We start from the raw sequence: 23,066 nt of genomic DNA on the forward strand, positions 1-23,066 counted from the left end.
TCTCTCTCTCTCTCTCTCTCTCTGTCTCTCTCTCTCTCACACACACAGACACACATATAACCTCTCTGTCTCCCACTCATTTCCAACCAGCATTCTTCAGGAGAATCTGGTGGGGGATGTTATTCACTATTCATTTCCAGAGCACACCCACTGGGCATTCCTGTGCCTATTTCTTAATCTGTTCCTTCCAACTGACCCATCACTGTTCCTCTTTGACCCATACGTAGACTTCTGATGCAATCCATCCCAACAGGTTAACAGGTTCATATGATAGAAAGCATGGGAAGTTATGTACAAGAATCACTCTGAGGGGGGCATCTGGGTGGCTCAGGTGGTTAAGCATCTGACTCTTGATCTCAACTCAGGTCTTGATCTCAAGGTTGTGAGTTCAAGCCCTGAGTTGGGCTCCACTCTGGGCATGGAGCCTACTTTTAAAAAAATAACTCTGAGGGACTCTGCTTAGAAGGAGATTGGGGGTACAGGGTACATTGAGTTTCACAGACTACTAAATACACCCGTAATTCATTTGTCTTTTCCTCTGAAAGCCCATAATAAGCTTTTTAAGAAATTTCAGTGTAGTTAACATACAGTGTTACATTAACTTCAGGTGTACAATATAGTGATTCAGCAATTCCATATATTACTTAGTGCTTGTCAAGATAAGTGTACTCTTAATCCCCTTCACCTATATCACCCATCCCCCCACCCACCTCCCTTTTTGGTAGCCATCAGTTTAAGAGTCTGTTTCTTGATTTGCCTCTCCCTCTCCTTTTATTTCCCTTTGCTCATTTGTTTCTTAAATGCCACATTTGAGTGAAATCACATGGTATTTGTCTTTCTTTGACTGACTTATTTTGCTTAGTACTATGCCCTCTAGGTCCATCCACGTTGTTGCAAATAGCAAGATTTCATTCTTTTTTATGGCTGAGTAATATTACATTGTATGTGTATATACCACATCTTCTTTATCCATTGATCTATTCATGGGCACTTCAGCTGCTTCCATATTTGGGCTATTGCAAATAATGTTACAGTAAACATAGAGGTGCATATCTTCTTCAGTTAGTGTTTTTGAATTCTTGGGTAAATGCCCACTAGTGGAAATACTGGATCAAATGGTAATCCTATTTTTAGTTATTTGAGGAACCTCCATACTGTTTTCCACTATGGCTGCCCCAGTTTGCATTCTCAGAAACAGTGCACAAGGGTTCCTTTTCCTCCACATCCTTGACAACACTTGTTGTTTCTTGTGTTGTTTATTTTAGCCATTCTGACAGGTGTGAGGTGATATCTCATTGTAACTTTGATTTTCATTTCCCTGATGATGAATGATGTTGAGCATCTTTTCATGTGTCTGTTGGCCATCTGGATGTCTTGGTGAAATGTCTATTTATGTCTTTTGCCCATTTTTAATTGGATTGTGTGTGTGTGTGTGTGTGTGTGTGTGTGTGTTGAGTTGTATCAATTCTTTATATATTTTGGATACCAGTCCTTTATTAGCTATATCATTTGCAAATATCTTCTCCCATTCACTGGGTTGTCTTTTAGTTTTGTTGATTGTTTCCTTTGCTGTGCAGAAGTTTTTATTTTGATGTAGTCCCAATAGTTTATTTTGTTTGTTTCCCTTGCCTCCAGAGACATATCTAGTAAGAAGTTGTTATGTCCAGTGTAAAAAAAAAAAGTTACTGTGTCCTCTTCTAGGATTTTTATGGTTTCAGGGTTCGTATTTAGGTTTTTAATCCATTTTTAATTTATTTTTGTGTATGGTATAAGAAAATGGTCCAGTTTTATTCCTTTGCTTCTGGCTGTGTAGTTTTCCCAACACTGTTTGTTGAAGAGACTTTTTCCATTGGATATTCTTTCCTGCACTGTCAAAGATTAATGGACCATATAGTTACGGGTTCATTTCTGGGTTTTCTGTTCTGTTCTATTAATCTATGTGTTTATTTTTGTGCCAGTACCATACTGTTTCCATTATTACAGCTTTATAATATAACTTGGAAGTCTGAAATTGTAATGCTTCCAGCTTTGCTTTTCAAGATTGCTTCGGCTATGTTGGGTCTTTTGTGTTTCCATATAAATTTTAGGATTATTTATTCTAGTTCTGTGAAAAATGCTGTTTGTATTTTGATAAGGATTGCACTAAATGTGTAGATTACTTGGGATATTATTGACATATTAACAATATTTCCTCTTCCAATCCATGACCATGAAATGTCCTTCCATTTCTTTGTGTCATCATGAATTTCATACATCAGTGTTTTATAGTTTTCAGAGTAAAGGTCTTTTTGCCTCTTTGGTTAGGTTTATACCTAGGTATCTTATTATTTTTGGTACAATTATAAATGGGATTGAATTTCTTTTTCTATTGCTTCATTATTGGTGTATGGAAATGCAACAGATCTGGGGTGCCTGGGTGGCTCATTCAGTTAAGTGTCTGCCTTCAGCTCAGGTCATGATCTTGGGGTCCTGGGATCAAGCCCTGTGTCAGGCTCCCTGCTCAGCGGGGAGTCTGCTTCTCCCTCTCTGCCCCTTCCCCCATCTCATGTGTTCTCTCTGTCTCTCATTCTTTCTCTCAAATAAGTAAATAAAATCTTTTTTTTTTTAAAGAAATTCAACAGATCTGTACATTGATTTTTGTATTCTGAGACTTCACTGAATTCATGTATCAGTTCCAGCAGTTTTTGGGTGGAGTCTTTCAGGTTTTCTTTTCTTTTCTTTTCTTTTTTTTACATTTTTAAAAATTTTTTAAAGGTTTTTATTTATTTATTTGAGAGAGAGTGAGAGAGCATGAGAGGGGAGAGGTTCAGAGGGAGAAGCAGACTCCCCACTGAGCTGGGAGCCCCATGCAGGACTTGATCCTGGGACTCCAGGACCATGACCTGAGCCGAAGGCAGTCACTTAACCAACTGAGCCACCCAGGTGTCCCTTTCAGGTTTTCTGTACATAGTATCATGTCATTTACAAATAGTGAAAGTTTTACTTCTTCCTTACCAGTTTGATGCCTTTCATTTCTTTCTGTTCTCTGATGGCCATGGCTGGGACTTCCAGTACTATGCTGAATTAAAATGATAAGAGTGCACAGCTTTGTCCTGTTCCCGACGTTAGGGCAAAGGCTGGCTCTCAGTTTTTTCCCATTGAGTATGATGTTCACTGTCGGTTTTTCATATATGACCTTTACTATGTTGAGGTATATTCCCTCTAAACCTACTTTGTTGAAGTTTTTTGTTTTTGTTTTTGTTTTTGGTCATGAATGGATGTTGTATTTTGTCAAATCTATTTTTTGCATCTATTAAAATGATCATATGGGTTTTATCTTTTCTCTTATTGATGTGATGTATCACATTAATAGATTTGCAACTATTGAACCACGCTTGCATCCCAGGAATGAAATCCCACTTGATTGTGGGAATGATTTTTTAAAATAGTGTTTGAGTTGGTTTCCCAATATTTTGTTGAGGATTTTTGGATCTATATTCATCAGAGATATTGGCCTGTAGTTCTCTCTCTCTCTCTCTTTCTCTCTCTCTCTGTCTCTCTCTCTTTTTTTTTTTTTTTTTGGAGTGTTTTTCATGGGTTTTGATATCAGGGTAATGCTGGCCTCATAAAATGAACTTGGAACCTTTCTTTTCTCTTCTCTTTTGGAATAGTTCAGGAAGAGTATGTATTAACTCTTCTTTAAGTCTTAGGTAAGGGGTGCCTGGGTGGCTCAGTCATTAAGCATCTGCCTTCATGATCTCAGTGTCCTGGGATTGAGCCCGTGTCAGGTTCCTGCTGTGTGGGGAGCCTGCTTCTCCCTCTCCCACTCCCCGTGCTTGTGTTCCTTCTCTGTCTCTCTCTCTGTCAAATAAATAAATAAAATCTTTTGAAAAATAAATAAAAATAAATGTTGGGTAAGATTCACCTGTGAAGCCATCTCATTTTGGGTTTTTGTTTGTTGTAGCCCCTTCTGATTTTTGTATTTACCAGGTTCAAGCTCGGCAGATACTTTGTAGAGATATGTTGTCACATTTCACATTGAGATACTGGCAATGCATCTTCTTCTGATGGTGGGAAGTAGGCTGGGGGAATTGCAGAGGAGCAAACTCTGAATGACTGATGGGATGCATGGATGGAACTCAGGTGGAACCTGAGCCAGACCCGGGGAGATCAGCACCTGGACCAGACATGATGCCCCCACTGATACTGAGGTGAAACCCAACCTAAAAATTACCACATGAATGAAAATCATGGACCTGGTTATGAGTAGTTTCTATACTTGCTCAGAATGCCTGATCCCACTTTAATTCTGATCACTCAGGCACAGACCTTGCTGATATGAAGCCTTACCTCCTGCCTCTGCATCTTTCCGCTTTTGCTGAAAAGATCCCAAAGAAATGTTGTATACATTTTTTATGATTACTGCTGACACTGTGAACCTCTAAGTAATATACTCTTAGAGTTCAAAAGTTTGTATAGCATTCCCAAATATTAGTGCCAGATGTCAAGACATTCATTTATTTGAGAGAGAGAGTGAGTGGGGAGGGCTGAGGGCAGAGGAAGAGGGAGAGAGAGAATCTTAAGCAGTCTCCACACACAGAATGGAGCCCAGCGTGGGGCTCACTCTCAAGACCCTGAGATCATGACCTGAGCTAAAATCAAGAATCGGACAGTTAACTGACCCAGCACCCCAAGAGTTTGTTATTTAAACACAGACAAACTGCTTGGACTTCAGCTTATTTAGATGCAAACTCCTGTTAGAATGGGGTTTATAAGCATTTTGTGCTAGGTTTGTGTATAAGTAGAATACAAATTCATAGGAAAATTTGTGACACTGTAACTTTTAATTTCCTTACTAAAATATATATATTTCATGAAGAATGAGACTGTTTCTTTTTTATCTTGGATTTTTATCATTGTTGCTATGAAAAAGACTAAAACGTATTAAGTGCTTGACATGTATTTGTTTAATGAGTATACATTGATCATTTTATTAATGTTATGGCTGTTCTTGGTGTTAATAACAACCCCAGAATATTACTCCTACACAACATCATCTGCTTAGTTACAAGATATTCTGATCATTCCTCCCTGTGTCATCCACCTTCATACATGCATAAAGATTTTAAGGACTTATTCTGCCCGTAATTTCAGGCGTTCCTACTCACATCTTCTCTCCAAACACAAAATTGCAACATATCCTCATAAGTCTAAGACCAGTAAGACTAGTCTAAACAGAGTAGGAGGAAAGGATACATTTTAAATGCAGACTGTCATTAAAGAAAATTATAGTTAAAGTTACAAATAAATATAAGTAGTATTCATTTGCAAAATTGAATAATATAGATCTGTGGCAATCATGTAAAAACAAATAACAACAAAAAGAGAAATATAAATGCCCTAAGGAAGAATGAGTAAGTAGACATAAAATACATGAAGACGCAATCTTTCCTAGTTCCTTTCTAAAGAACACTAACATCCAAAATGGGACAAAGATAGCATAAAATAAGAAAACCCCAGAGCAGTGTCCTTTAATATCAAGACCATAAATCTTAAAAAATAAAATATCAAGTATTATCCAGCATTATATTGAAAGAATAATGGCAAATGTAGTGTATTCAGAGAATGCACACATGGTTTGATATTATTCTATTATTATAATATAATTCATCACAGTTAAGAGTTAAAGAAACTTGGGGCTCTCAGAAACCTGGGTGACTCAGTCAGTTAAGTGACTGACTTGATTTTGGCTCAAGTCATGATCTCAGGGTCTTGAGATCAAACCCCACATCTGCTCCATGCTCAGCAGGGAGAACTGCTTGAAATTCTCTACCTCTGCCCTTCCCCCCTGCTTGCTCTTTCTCTCTCCCTCCCTCTCTCTCTCTCTCTCTCCAAAATAAATGAATAAATCTTTAAGGGTTAAAGAAACTAAAGCTATTTATATAAACCTGGTATCCGAAAGAAATAAGCGTTACATTAAAAAAGAAATCATAGGACATTTGGGTGGTGCATTCAGTTAATGCACTGCATTCGGCTCCGGTCATGATCCCAGGGTTCTGGGATGGAGGCCCACATCAGGCTCCCTGCTTGACGGGAAGCCTGCTTCTCCCTCTCACACTTCCCTTGCTTGCACTCTCTCTCTGTATTAAATAAATAAATAAAATCTTTAAAAAAATAAAAATAAAAAATAAATCACACCTGAAGATACTAAAAGACTTGACTACATACAAATTTAAAACATCCATATGTTACCCTGGGATAACACTGACATCAATTTGCTTGCATATTTTTAGATAATTTTCTGTGCAACATATATCTACCCACATGTGTACATCTGTCTATAGCAGTATATGGTCAATTATTCTGTAATTATTTAGCTTTCACTGTATAACAAACCACTCCAAAGCTTAGTTGTTTAAAATAATATGCATTTGTTATTGGTCAGGAGTCAATGTGTCCGTGGTCAGTAGGGTAGGCATCACTGCTGAACTTGGTGGGACTTTATTGCACGTTTGGGGATTGCCTGGCTCTAGTCTGGTCCAGACTGTCTTCCTTTTGCTTGTGCTCACATTGTTACATAGAAAGATATGTCCACACAAGGAAGGGAATAATGCAGCCATTTTTTAAAAAATAAACAATATGTCTCAAGAGCCAAGAAAGAATACCGTATCATTTCCATGTATTCTGATGAAATTCAATGTCCATATGAAGAGAAAAAAAATACTTATTGGGCCAAGAAGAGAAGTTGTTCCTCAAACTGATAAAAGATACATAACTCATGCCAATATTCAATAACATCCTTAATGATCAAATGTTTCATGAATTCCTACTAGACTCAAGACAGGAATACCCTCTATCATTATGAGGGGAGAACTAAGCAGACTAATAAACTGCTGAGGCACCCCCTTGTCTTGCCTCTCCTATCCACATCCCAAGGGCTAATGGGCCATAATTTAAACAGATTATCTCCAGTGCAGCTTTGATTAAAGAGTGCAAAGGAGATTTCCTAAGGGGGGAGTTATTAGTAGGATGCCAACAGAGGTGGTTTCTGGGAGTTGCTTCCCTTAGCAGAATTGGAACTTGGCAATAATGGGACCAGTTATATAGCACTGTCAGCAGTTGCTTCAAATCAAAAATTAGTTAATTCTAATGAGGGTTTGATTTTTCATTCAGTGTACTATATCAAAGGAAAGTTCAAAATTTCATCCCGTTAAGTATGAGACATCTGACATTATTGTTTATGCCATTGCAAATGAAAGTTAAAAAGTCCTCTTCTGAAGATTGTTTTTTTGTGTTTGATGATATAAACACAAATTTTGGTGGAGCAGTGTATTATGGTACAGAGAAATCTGATACCTAATTAAGAAACCTTCAGAGCAAAACCATTTTTGGAATTAGCTATGGTACACATATAATTCATAATTTAACCAATTTTCAAACTTGTACAAATCCAAATAGAAGTTATAATTGTAGAAATTTACATATATTTTATGTACATACATTTAGAGTAACTGTAAAGCTTTCATGATGATACAAATGATAAATATACAAATGTACGTTAGCACAGCAGTCCATGATTTCTCTCTTTGCTGCCCATAATCACCAGGTTATTAAAATCAGTTAAACCTTTAAAAATCAATTTTGTAAATCAATCTAAATCTCTTTAAATGGTATTAAACTATTTTCTGTACGTGGGCCCTCTATACCATGGTTGCAATTTCTTTAAAATCTGTGGGAGTGTTTACTCAAAATCTATAATAAATCATATGGTCATCCTATGCAGAAAGCCAATAGGTACAAAAATAAAACACCCAAACCTAGATAACTGCAGTGAAATTTAAACATCCACAATTATATATTAAAAAAAAAAAAACTAATCCTCTAAATATGGGGGAACAACAAACATATCCTTTATGCATACAATACTACATAAATTTTGTGACATAGGGATCAAAATTAAAAACATTATGAGATGAATGACTTCAGTAAAGAGATAGTAGTTATGAGTGCTAGAAAAGATTGGGGAATTATTGGTGATCAAACAGTAAATTATGTCTATAAAAAATAAGAAGGAAAGAAATAAAGAAGGAAAACTACCCTATTTCATGGAGTCTAAGATTATAATATTTTTCACATATCACAATTACATATGTTTTTCACATATCTGAAATTTAAATGAGTCTTATAATCATCTTTAGTCAGGAAACAGCGATGATGTAGCTGTCCCTGCTGGTTATGCTGAATTTGAATGTAGCTAGGCATGCCATCATCATATCAGTTTAGCTAAGTGCAGTGTTAATGCTACATAAGTGTAGTTAAATTGTTGTTTGAAATGTCTTCTAGAACGACTAATATGATTTTAGGCCAAAGTGAAAATTTGTTGTACTCAGGAAGGTATGGAAGTACAGCATTAACTGATTAGATGACATTAAAGCAAAAACTCATTGGAAGACTGACAGCCATTTCATACTCCTGTTTCAAAGTTTCAAGCAAGAGGGGCGCCTGGGTGGCACAGCGGTTAAGCGTCTGCCTTTGGCTCAGGGCGTGATCCTGGCGTTATGGGATCGAGTCCCACATCGGGCTCCTCGGCTGGGAGCCTGCTTATTCCTCTCCCACTCCCCCTGCTTGTGTTCCCTCTCTCGCTGGCTGTCTCTGTCTCTGTCGAATAAATAAATAAAATCTTAAAAAAAAAAAAAGGTAGCAAGCAAGAACTATACAGGACATAAGAAAGGAATTTACTCACTAGTAGGAGAAACTATATTATTTTTTAAATTATTATTAGGACTTCCTTTTTAACAACATTTTATTATTTTGTGTTACTGAGATCCATGCATAGGGATTGCCTACGAGGTAAGAGTGCAACTAAAGCCTCAGAAATTGTTGATTCCCTCAAAATGTTGAAAGAAATTTCAAATCTCAGAGGCACATTGAATGATTATTCAAAGGTACTGTTGTAGATTAATTGGCAGCACCTTTGAAATTTTTTTTAGAAGGAGATAAAAATGCACTGTGTCTTATAATTTGTATCATTTTTCAGATTTGATGTAAAGTGTATCTGTAACAGGCAAGGCCAAACTCTAGGCAACAGCAACAAAAGATAGGAGGCAACACTGCTGACTCCAGAATGTTAAGGAGCAGGCTTAATAGTTACTGTCTTTTACAGAGGACTGTATAGCTATTGATAATTTTAAAGTATGAAATGTACCTACACAAGAAAAATTAAAATGTTGAGTTATGTCAATTTTATTAAATTCTAAATATTTTCTAATATTACATTCTCTTCCCTCCATGATCCCTGAAATATTCAGAACTGTGAATTGTATTATATAAATGTGTGACGTTGAATTGGCCAGCATCCTGACTACAAAGAGATCACTCAGAAGGGTTGATTGGTGAAAATATTTAGAATTTCTGCGTTGAAGGTAGGGCCCATAGGATTTATTGATAGATTGGATTTAAATTCTGAGTAAAAGATTAAGGATAAATCTAAAGTTGTATTTTCCTAAGCAAATAAAAGGATGGGGTTGCCAGTATGTGAGATGATGGGCAATAAAACAGAGCAAGTTTTGAGAGAAGATCAAAATTTCAGTTTTACATCTACTTAACTTGAGATGTCTGTGAGACATCTGAGCAAGGATGCTGTAGCTTTTGCATATAGGGATCTCAAGTTCAGAGGAGCACGGTGATATGGTATCATAAACTTTTGAACCATCACCATAAAAATAGTATTTAAAGCCATGATAATAGATGAAATCACCTCAGAAAGAATACATAGGGAGAAAAAGTGGTACAGAAGAAAGGAGAAAATCTGCAAGGAATAGAAGCTAATGTGCAAGTGGAGAGATTGACCTTTGGGAACCTCGTGTAAAGATCATTGAGAGTAACAGGAATGAGAACTGAGGGTGTGAGCACAGACCCCGTGAGTGAGGAGTAGAGGTGGAAACTTGTGGAAGTTCTCATGTCTGCCCTTTTCCGATGAAATAGAAAGCTATGTGTCTGCTGAGTGATGGGTACGTGCAAGCAAATTATTTTGTTCCCCACAACATGCACTTGAAAAAGAAGGTATTGTCTAAGTGTTTTCTCCACAATGTCCTATAGGTATCTATGACAGCAAGCTTGCTGACTGTATCTTATCATTTCTATATTACCTTCTTTCCTTGTCTCATTCATTGTTCTTTACATCTGTAAAATGAAGATAATAATGCGTATCTTAGAATATTGTTATGACATGAAAAGTTGATTTAAATAAAAATGTATATCAGGGCGCCTGGGTGGCTCAGTGGTTAAGTGTCTGCCTTCCACTCAGGGCGTGATCCCGGTGTTCCCCACATCAGGCTCCTCCACTGGAAGCCTGCTTCTTCCTCTCCCTCTCCCCCTGCTTGTGTGCCCTCTCGCTGCCTGTCTCTCTGTCAAATAAATAAATAAAATCTTAAAAAAAATAAAAATAAATAAATAAAAGTGTATAAAAATATCTAGAACTTGGGTTGCATGATACAAATTTTTTTCTTTCTCTCTTTTCTTTTTTCTTTCTTTCTTTTTCTTTTCCTTTTTTTTTTCCATTTAAATCAAGAGAAAAACTCCTCTTCAGTGAAATTTATCTTGTCTTATAAAATCTCCAGTCTGAGATCTAGTGAGCAAATGAGGACTCATCCTGGTTCTTAATTAGTGATGCACACCAGGCCAGTTATAATTAAGTACATACTCCCCATCACTTGTAGGTTAAATACATGGTTCATGGCATCAGACAGTAGGAAAAGCTTTATGAATGGTGCTCTCAAGTGTAGTCTATTTTACCATATAAATTTATTGCTGGGAAGAAATTGTTCCTGGCAATGTAATTATAGGTTAAAAGAAATGAGGGGGCAACAGTTCAACATATAGCATTTGCCATGACTGACACAATCATGGCTTGACAGCTTGGCAGGAATCTATATGAGAATGCCTGGTGTACCATGACCTCTGATGCCAGCTTTGTCTCTACCATAAATTATTTCCTTCATAGTGATTAGATGATTGATTTTTTACCCATGAACAAGGACCTTGCTCTTGAAATAAGGGACCTTAGGTGAGGAAGATGAATCCTCAATTCTCTAAATAAATAAATAAATAATAGAATTCTTGAAATACTGTTGTTAGGGCCCTGTCCCTACGCCTGAAACTCAGAAATGCTTCAGGGAACTTACATCCTCCAGCTCAAATTTATTTGAGAACTAGGAATTAGAGGGAAGAAATGCATGTGGCAAGTGATACTTTCTTCCATTCATGTACGTATGGGAGCATGAGGAGGAAGGGAGCTGAAGAGGACCCCTTTCCTGAGAGTGAGGATGTGGTTAAGAATCTCTGCAGTGCCTTGGTGACAATGATAAAAGAAGGAACTGTTTAAGACAGTGACAGCCCTAATCTAATAAAACAGAAGAGTAATTGAACCAAAGCTTTATTTTACAATCTTATATCAAGAGCATGTCATGGGAGGACTCCTGTACTTTCTAATAAGGGTCTGTTTTTCTGGATCGTGGGCAAGTAATTAGTATATAACACTCCCTTACACCTCAAAGTGACTCAGACTCCATTCAAAATATCATACTTCTTTTTTTCTCTAGTGTGAAGTTTGAATTTTTTACCTATTCAAAGCATAGATGTTAGTACACATAGGTCTTTTAAAAAGGGGCAGTCATGATACAAACCTGCCTCAGGTACTTGACACCAGGTAATAGCTTTCCATCACTGTACATTTTAATCACTTACATCTAATAAGACCAGATTCCAAACCAGAAAAAAGACTAGAGATAGGATTCATGTAGCTGGTGTATCAGCTGGGTAGAACTGATAATTGTGAGAATGATTTCAAATGATGATGGTCAAACTCTACCAGCTCTTGAAGAGCATTCTTCCTCTGTGCCTGTCCTATCTTTGTGGCACCACAGCTGAATTCCAGGGCCATTATTTTAATTAATACATTTTTTTTCTGACTCCTAGACTAAGTCTAGAATAAAGGATTATAAAAACATCTTTGACTGGAGACTTCCAGTTCCACCTTTGATTTGTAAGAAGCTTAGAAGTCATCATTCTCATTCTTACAAGAAAAGCTGGGCAAACTGAAAACAAATGACTTTTTTTTAGACCCATCAGAAAACTGCCATTGTAGGGCAAATGACTACCCTGAAATCTGGACAGACAATTTCATCCAGAGGGACACAGCTGAGATTTTTTTTTTTTTTTTTTTTAAGAGCAGAAGCCACTAGAGCCATAAACTGGCAGGAAAGCTTAAATGTTACTTTTAATGAATTGTTGGATGCTGAGTGTGAACAGATGTGAGAATGAGAAGCTCTTGAGCACTGCTGTCCTAGGAGAGTCCTGTGGGCTTTACTTCCAGGACCACCACCCTTTTCTCACAATGATTCAAAGATGATCCATTCTTGGATCTGATAGGAAGAGGAGAAGAATAATCATTATGAAATAAGCCAGAGCATTCTTCACAATAAAGGCCTACTTGGCATGGAAAAACACTTCACAGAAAACTTAGCCCACTGGGACAAAGGAAAATTACCTGACTGTAGCCCCCTCTAGACTTCCCAGGCACCTAAGAGGGAAGGGGGGAAAGACACTTGCAAAGATGACAGCCCAGGGACACCAGCTGGCCAAAAGATGGAGTTTAAATCATGAAGTTATAGAACATCTCTTCCCCATGTACATAACCATCACAACAACAAGCCTCCAGCATAACAGTGGATTATAGTCAACTTGCTGCAAGGTGCAAACTTTTATTTTAAAAAGCATTCTCTGGGGGAACCCAAGATAACAGGGAAGACAAAAACAAGGACACTAGGGGAATTTGAATTCTCTAGTTCCTCCAAATACAGGAAACACTAACCACAGAACACCTCCTAAACAGATAAATTGGAGAGTTCAACTTTCCTCTTTCAGTAATTGATAGTTCAAGCAGCAGAAAATCACTTAGGATGTATCTATGTATCTTTATCTGTATAGATATATATGTATATGTATGTATACTATACATATGTATGTCTGTGTATAAATAGATGAACAGCACTATCAACGTGATCTAACTGATATTTATAGAAACTGTATTCAACAATAGAAGAATATACATTCTTTTTTCAGACTTACCTAAAACTTACCAAATTAGACCACATTCTACAATAAAAAACACACCTTAACAAAATTTTTAAAGATTTTATTAGAATAAAATATATGTAATATAGACTTACAGGCCACAAGAAAATTAAACTAGAACTCAATAACAGAAATTTAATTATGAAATTCCCAGGTGAAACAGTACATTTCTGAATAACACAATCAGGCAAGGAAGAAATCTCAAGAGAAATTTAAAAATATTTTGAGCCAAATATAAATGACAATGCAACTTATAAAAATTTGTGGGATGTAGCAAAAGCAGTGTTTAGCAATTAAATGCATATATTGGGGGGGAACAGAAAGATCTAAAATTAATATCTTAAACTTCTATTTTGGGGAACTAGAAAAAGGAGACAATTTAAAAATAAAGCAAACAGATGAAAAAGAAATAACAAATATTAGAAGAGAAATCAGTCACGTTGAAAACAAGAAAACAATAGAGAAATACGGTGAAACCAAAAAGCTGATCCTTTGAAAATACCAATAAAGTTGATAACTTTGAGTTAGGCTAACCAGGAAAAAAAAGAGAGAAAACACAATTACTAATCTCAGAAATTAAAGAAGAATCTTTATTACTGATCTTGTGAATATCAAAGGTTAATAAAGAAATCATATGAACAATGTTATGCCCACAGATTTGATAACTAGATGAAATGAACCAATTCATTAAAAGATACAAAATGACCAACACTCACACAAAGATAAGTAAATACCAGAATAGGCTTCTATCTATTAAATAAATTGAGTCAATTAATAATAACTCTCCAGAAAAGAAAGCACCAGGCCCAAATGGTTTCACTGGTGATTTCTATCAAACTTTCGAGGACAAGGAAATGCAATTTCTCTAAAATGTTGTCCAGAAAATAAAAGCAAAGACAGTACTTTTTATATACTTCTTAATGATAAGGTCACCAGTATAGTAATACCAAAACCAGATAACAATATTATAAGAAAAGAAAATATAAACCATTATTGCTAACAAACATTGATACAAAGAGCTTCGAAAAATATTATCAAATAGAATCAACAATATTTTAAAATAATTATATACCATGACCAAGTGAAACTTACTTCTGGCATGCAAGGCTGGTTCAACATTTAAAAAAAAAAAAGTTGATATAACCCACCATATCAAATAGCTAAAATCATGTGATTTAACAAAATACCAAAAACACAAACAAACAAACAAAAAACAGATCACATCCATTCACAATGAAAACTTCAGTAAAGTAGGAGTAGAGAGGAACTTCCTCAACTTGATAATGAACATGTACAAAATACCTATAGCTAACATACATGTAAGAATGAGAAATTAGATGCTTTCTTCCCAAGATCAGGAACAAACAAGATGATCTCCTTTATTACTCTTTTTCAACAGGAATGTTGTAGCTACTAAAATAATACAAGAAAAGTCAAAGTTAAAAATGCAGGGAAGAAAGTAATAAGAATGGCTTTGTTTACAGATGGCATGATTGTCTATATAGAAAATTCCCAAGAATCAACAACAATAACAGAATACTTGGAACTGTTAAGTGACTATAGCAAAGTCACAAGATACATTGCTAACATACAGAAATCTATAGCTTTCCCACATCTGCAATGAAAAGCTAGAATTGGAAATGAATAAAACAATGCCATTTAAAAGAGCACAAATGTAATATACAGCTATAGATCTCACAAAACAGGTATAAAGTCTATGTTCCGAAAACTACAAAACACTGACAGAAACGTCAAAACCACAATGAAGGGAGAGGTCATCTTTTTCCATGGGTGGGAAGACTCAGTATTGTTAACATTTCAATTCTTAGCAACTTCATCTAATGAGCAATCTCAACCAATATCCCTATAAGCTATTTTTTAGCAAACTGATTGACAAACTGATTCTAAAGTTTATTTGGGAAGGCAAAAGACCTAGAATTATCAACGAAATACTAAAGAGAATGATAAAGTTGGAGAAATCACACTACCTGATTTCTTACTCTGAAGTTACACTAACTGAGATGATGTGGTATTGACAAAAGGATAGACACATAGATGAATGAAACTATATAAAGAGCCCAGAAATAGACCCACACAAATAGAGCCAACTGATCTTTGACAAAGGACTAAAAGCGATTCAAGGGAGAAGGGAGAGTGTTTTTAATGACTACTCCTGGAATAGTTGGATGTCGACATGAAAAATCAAACAAAACGTTAACTTTGTAACAAAACCTTTATCTTCCACAAAATCAACTCAAATGGATTATAGGCCTAAATGCAAAACACAAAATATAAAAAATTCAAGAAGAAAACATAAGGTAAAATCAAGGCGATACTTAGCTTGGCAATGAGATTTTAGGTTTAACATCAAAAGCATGACACATGAAATTTTTAAAAATTGATAAATTGGACTTTCTTAAAATTCAATGCTTCTACTCAGAGAAAGTCCCCATTAAGAGAAAGAAACAATAAACTACAGATAGGGAGAAAATATTTGCCCAAAATATCTGATTATCTGATTATGCCCAAAATATGCAAAGCCCTCTTAAAACTCAACAGTAAGAAAACAAACCACCCCATTAAAAAAAGTAGGCAAAAGATATGAATAGACACTTCACAAAAGAAGATATCTAGATGGCAAATAACTACATGAAAATATTCTCAATGCAATTTGTCATTAAGGAGTTGCAAATTAAAATGAGATATGACTACATATTTTATTAGAATGGTTAAATCAAAAAATCGAACAATACCAATGGCTGACAAGGATGAAGAGCAACAGCAACTCTCATTCATTGTTGGTGGAATTGCAAAATGATACAGCCACTTTGAAAGATACTTTGCCAGTCTCTTACATAGCAAGACAGTACTGCCATCTGATTCACCAGTTGTACTCCTAGGTATTTACACAACTGATTTGAAAAACCATGTACACATGAAGACCTGTACATGAATATTTATAACAGCTTTATATATAATTGCCAAAATCTAGAAAACCAACATGCCTTTGAATTGATGAATAGAAAAACAAACAGCTATACATCCATATAATGGTGTCTTATTCAGAAATAAAAAGAAATGAACTATCAAGGCAAGGTAAACATAGATCAACCTTTAATATATATTGCTAAGTGAAATAACCCAGTCTGAAACAGCTACATGCTCTGTATTTCTAACTATATGAAATTTTGGAAAACACAAAACTATAGAGATAGTGAAAATATCAGTGGTTGCCAGATGTTTGGAAGTAGGAATGATAGATAAATAAGTGAAGCATAGTGGATTTTCAGGGCAATAGAACTATTCTGTATAATACTGTAATTATGGATACCTGAGCTCATGCATTTATGCAAATCCTTAAGACTGTAAAGTACAAAGAGCAAACCTTAATGTAGACAAATATTCAGGGTGAATTTGGCAAAATAATCTGTGTTACCCATTTATGAAACAACCCTACTTAAGGAGGTATATTTTGGGGTGGGGGAGTTGCTGACCTAAGTAACCTTGGAAATGATGGGGTCTATAAAACTAAAGGCAAAAGTAACTGTACATAAAGACTGTACCCTAGTTGATAGAGTTGTTTCCCACAGGAATATGGATTAACAATTCTGTATTGCTATACATGTATACTGGAATTGAACAATTAAGCAAGTGGATGAATGAGGTGGGATCCAGACTTCTCCCTGTTGGAATAGGAGTTTACAGATAAGCTAGGGGAAGAGGCTAGACTGATCCATTGTTAATGGATTAGATTTACAAACATCGATATGAACTTATGTCAAGCTAAATATGATTACAGTTACATATAAAAATGTTATAGATATGAGTAGATATGCAAGTTAGTATGCATGCATAGATTTCCTTGCTCTGTCACTGAGAGGGCCTAGTAGCAACAACCATACCTAAGCCCAGATGTAGTTTCTAATGCCATAGCCCAATAAAAGGAACCAAGGATCATTGGATAGATGACTGATTCTGGCATGGGGGCAGGAAATATACAACATAAGCCTGGAGTATTTTATAGTGCTAGAAAGTAAGGAAGTGCTCAAAAAGAAAAAAAAAAATCCACGATGATGAGGATTTTTCAAAAGGAGATGGGGGCCAAATTAAAGAGGCCCATTGGAAAAGGTAGGACAAGTTGAGCAACAAAATTTGAAAACAGGATGAGATATAAACCAAAGTATAAATTATATATATATATATATATATATATATATATATATATATATATATATCCATTAGTCCATATAGATATAAGTAAGTGATTGGATAAATAAATACATGGAAGAAAAGAGACAAATTTCACATGCAACAGAATCCCAAATAATTTATGTAAGTATTACACCTGCTCAGAGATGGAGCATAACTCCCCATTCATTCAGTGTGGGTTGTGCATAACAATATCTTCCAAAGAGTACAATATGAAAAGGGAAGAAAGAGTGACTTTACGATGGAGAAATCTGACAAACACTATCTCAAGTTAAGTGATCAAGGTTAATATCAATATCCGTAAGTCAAATCATAGTATATATTCCTGATGTGATGTGATGTAAATGGCATGTTACAGCTGTAGTCTTATTCACAGTAAACCATAACCCCCATTTAATCACAAGAAAATCATTAGACAAATCCCAATAGAAGGACATTCTACAAAATACCTGTTCAGTGTTTCTCAAATTTTTCAAGGTTACTAAAAAATAAGAAAAATTTCAGCAACTATCGCAAATCTAGATTTGCCTAAGGAGACATGAAAAGTAAATTTAATGTGATACACAGGGAAGAATAGAAAAAGGACATTAGATAAAAACTAAGGAAATCTGAATAAAGTAGGAATTTGACCAATAATGTATCAATATTGGTTTATTAGTTATAACAGATATATTTTACTAATAAAAGATAATAATAGAAAATTGGTATAGAACATATGAAATCTCTCTGTACTGTCTTCTCAATTTTTTTGTAAATCTTAAACTCTTTGAAAGAATACACTATAAAAAATGACTTATTACCAATTTCCACAAGAACATAAAATGTTAAGTGCTCAAATATTTAAATATCAAAAGAATTTGTTATAATTTCTGACACAGGTGTTAAAAAGTATATACAAAATATATTTGGAGAAATTAAGTTCTCCACATTCTAATAAGTATTTCTATAATTCAAGGTATTCTTGAAAATCGAAATATGTAGAGGGAAACTTTTAAAGAGGTTGGGAATCCTGTGCATTTTCTTAAAGAGAGAAATAAAGATTACCAAGAGTAGTTTGTTAAAATAGCAGGTGTACATATACACATATGTGTGTGTGTGTATAGCAGGTGTACATACATATATACATATATATGTATTTTATGTATACATGGATAGATGGATAGATAGAATGATAAATGAAAAATAATTTAGCCCCTAATATCCTAATTTATAGCAAGGCCATGTTTAATATTTATCTGTCCTACTTCAGAGGTTTGGAGTTACTGGGCTCAGGGCTAGAAAGTTCCAGAAATGGGCTTTTCAGAAAACCCAACCTGACAATAAAGCTGTTTCATTGTTGTTACATCTTCTTTCCTTCCAAGGAGTATTAGAGAAATCTATATAGATCCTGCCGTGAAGAAGCAGCTTAACCTTGATCAACATAGTTTCATGGCTGTTAGTTGATAAAAATATTTTGTTCCTGCAACTGCATAGGCTTGCTTTGAGGATGAAATGAATATCACATATACTATATATATATATATATATATATACATATATATATATATAACATATATTCATATATAGCATATATTTGATGAACTGCAAGAAAAGAATCTTTGAATTCCCTCTAATTACTATCTTTTTAAAAATTTTATTGATTTATTTGAGAGAGAGAGCGCACATGAGTGGGAGGAGAGGCAAAGGGGGAGAGAGAGCAAAAGAGGGAGAGGGAGAAGGAGACTCCTCCCTGAGCAGGGAGCCCAACAAAGGCCCCAATCCCAGGACCCTGAAATCATGACTTGAGCCGAAATCAGATGCTTAACCGACTGAACCACCCAGGTACCCTTCTAATTACTATCGTTTTCTCTTCTTTTTTTAAATTCTAATCTAGTTAGAATGATCTAGAAACTGTAATCTCAGGCATACTTTCAAAATATTATTAAAATCATGGCACACCTAGAAGATAGTATAGAACTAATATTCCAGGCTTTTTAGGATAAATACACAAGCCTCCATTATCCTAAAGGACCTAGAGCCTCTGTGCCCCAGGCCAAGACCAAGTAGAACGAAACAGTATCTGGGCACACCTGCAAATCAGTCTTAGGTTCCCAGCATGCTGAGGCAGACAGGGTAGTAAAATGCACTCTGAATACCTTGAATTTCTCCACCCCCAGGCCTTCAGTCAGTTCATTCTCTACCTACACTGTCCCCCTCCACTCATGGCATAGCACTTTAATATCCAGAACCCAACTCCAATTTTCATTTTTCCACGTTTCTTCCTGAATACTTAGCCATGCATGCTTTCTTCATTTCCTAAATTTCCATAGTATTTGCAAACATCTCACTAATTAGCTCTCATATCTTGACGAAAGTTTTTATTTTTCGTCTTTATACATGTTTGTGTTTTTCCCCAACAAAATAAAACTCTTAGAGGAGAAGAAAGCTTGTGCTTATAAATCTCTGAGTTCTTCATGGGAACTTAGCCTATAGCAGAGACAAAATTTTTTTGAGAATGTTATTTTAAATATAACCTCACTACCTTAAACTTGTAGCTGTGTGTGAAGAATATTTCAATGGATCCTGGTATCATTACCTGTGAACGGAAGTAACTGGCCTATATGGATTGTGTATGTGGATTCCAACCCTGCCCTCGACCCTTGCTCCAATAAAAATCAAAAGGTGCTTTTTAAAATTTCTGTCTGCTGAAAACTTTCAGCGTACCTGAGTAATCAAACGTTTTCCCAGTATGACTTTTATCAGAATATGTGGTTCTGATTTTCTGGATGAGAGGTGAATCGTATGCTATCACATGTCACAAGATTGTCTTAATATGTAAGATCAGGTAGGATAGAGAAGGAGATATTTTACCTATTGCCTAGAGTGCCCCGAATCTGACAAATGAAGGACATGGCAAGTTGCAGATTAAAGTTATGACAAAATGGAAATAGCAGTATGGGATATGCTTACAACATATGGTCGTGCATCTTTCCAAATTAAAAAAAAAAAGGAAAAAATAGGGCAAAACCATAGCATTTAGGAATTGGAATGTGGAAATCAGCCTTCATTAGAATGACAATCTGAGACTTTTTTTTTGTTGAAGTACAAACAAAAAATCATATTAGCATTTGCAGCATGAAATGTTATTAAAACTAAACCAGATGTTACATTCATATTCAAAGTTGTGAAGTCTTCTTAGCAGTGACAGCGCATTAGCAAACAAAGTAATATAAACAGTATGATAATGTTGGAATGTTGGGCTTGCTGCCAACAGAGGTAAAACATAATCTCAAAGAAAATCACCCAGAATAAGGAAACCAGAGAAGACTCTTGCTGATATTTAACTGAGGAAATCTAGACAGATGAAAATATAGATATGGCTCCAAGAAGAATGTTCTCTCAATTCATAAAGATAAGCCACATTGGGTTTTATTCATTTGTTTTCTCTTATAGATGATCAGAAATAAAAAATTCTCTAAATGAACACGTAAGAACAATTAGAATGCATTTTATGAGTTCAAAACATTGAAATACTTCGTTTCTTTATGGCACTTTGTTTTTGGATATATGTACCACCTGAATACACCTGGGGCAAAGCAACCTAGGGAGAAAGAGGAGGACTTTGGCATCAAATCTCATTTCAAATCATGATATAAAATGTAATTGTAAGGTAAAATCAAATCTGAGTGTTCTCATCCTTAATATGGAAATAATAACTATCTTATAGTGTAGGATGAGGGTATCTGAAAATTACATAATGTATGAAATGTGTCAAGCCAGGCCCTGGCACCCAATAGACAGACACTAAATATTATCTGTCATTTTATTGTTTTGATTACAAAATCATAGCCAGAGAATGAAGAGTAAAAGAACCAATTTAGCAGACAGAGATGTAAACACACAAAACAATTTCAGTGGCCACCAAGCTTCCCTGAGTGCCCCAGGTATCCCAGTGGGAATGCCTTCTCCTGGAGCTAGCAAGCCCTCAAGGGACCAAAGCTGGGTTATGTGGTTTTGTGAACTGATGCCCCATTTTTTGTGTGTTGTATTTGGAAATATTTGCTAGCATTGTATGACATACAATATTGAATGCTTAGCAAAACAGTGCTTTCATATTGAAGTTAAAATCCCCTTATGCATATAGGGTTGGTACATGAATCTGAGGGAGATTAATGAGAAGCAAAGCTGATTGTCATGTATTATCATGCTGTATTCAGAATTCCCCTGTCCCCTCTACGGCTTAGTTATGGTGCCAGGTTCATCATGCCTGGCTCTCTCTACTGCTGGGTAAAGTTGTTTCTCAGGAGACTCTTCGATCTTTTATTGAAATTGACGCTTCTCTGGCATTCCCCTCCCTCATTTCAACTGATGAGTAAGGGATTTATTTAAAATTTCTATTTTAATCATCCACACCAAGAATATGACAGTTATAAGCCTTTATGTAATTAACAACATGATACATAGCAACATTGAAAGCCTACACTGCTAGATGTACAAAAAAACATCATAATTGTCCTAATATCTGATACTTCTGGAGTACTTACTAAATGTCAGGCTCTATTCTAAGTACTGTATTTGTATTAATGTATTTCATCCTCCCAACAGTCCCATGAAGCAGACACCTATCTTACTCCTATTTTCAGCATAAGGCACAGAGATGGTGATGTAATTGATGACTGCAGGATTTTGACACAGCCGGTCTGACTCCAGAGCTTGCTGTCTGAGCCACTACGTTATGGTCTAGTCATAGCACAACCCTTCAACACACCACAGTAAAATCAGCAGAGCTCACCAGAGATCTCTTCTGTTCTCTTGCCTTCCTCAGGCCTCGTGCAGTTAGGTGGGGCTATGTGCCTAGTAACGGGCAGAGGGCAGAGGTGTTGGGTATCACTTCCAGGCTGAAGTACAGAAGAGCAGCATGTCATTCTCCAGCAACTGAAAAGGCTCTGTGTTCCAGATGGAGTGGCCACAAGAACGTGGGGCCTCTCGGTCTAGGGCTTGAGTGGCCGGGTGCAACTGAGACACACTCCAATACATATATGCTATGTGTATAGAGATGTGGCATGAATAAGAAATGAAATATTAAGAGATTATTACCTCAGTGTAGCCTCGCTTATGCTAAGACACTCCTTACTCTTGAAGCAGAAGAGCGAGGTTCTTGTCTCATGGAGTTGAAGAATGAATCTCACGGACAAAGGAGAGGGAGTAAAGCGACAGAAATTTATTAAGCAAAGATACAGAAAAAAGCTCTGAGGAGTGGGAGGGGTCCCGACAGGGTTGCCACTGAGGACTTTTACGGTTGGTCTTTGATAGAAAGCTAACCAGAGAACTTAAATCTTTTTGACTTTTCTACTAGCAGCACCATTGATTAAGGACTAGTGATAACATCTTTAATGGCTTACTTCTTTTTAGGGTCTGGTTTTTTCGGTTGACCGCAGGAGAAGGTCATAAATAAGATTTCCCCCGCAGACACCTAGGGCAGGGTGGTCTGGTGTGTTCCCTTATCTCTGGTTTCCTTACACCTCCACATTTTTGGGATTTCTGTGAGCCTGATCCTGGAGCTCCTATTTTTCTCTCCCTACCTAGCCCTGCCTGTCCCTTTCTCACTCTTGGAATTGAAAAACTCTTTGAATAAAACAGCACAAGCTTCACTATTTGTCTACCTGTCAGTCAACTTTGTATGTGCAAAACAGAACATACATTATAAATATCTATGAAATATCATCTGACCATAATGAAAAAAATAAACGAATATAAAAGGACAA

Source organism: Ursus maritimus, unplaced genomic scaffold (assembly GCF_017311325.1).
Source record: "Ursus maritimus isolate PB19 unplaced genomic scaffold, ASM1731132v1 scaffold_7, whole genome shotgun sequence".
NCBI lineage: Eukaryota > Metazoa > Chordata > Mammalia > Carnivora > Ursidae > Ursus > Ursus maritimus.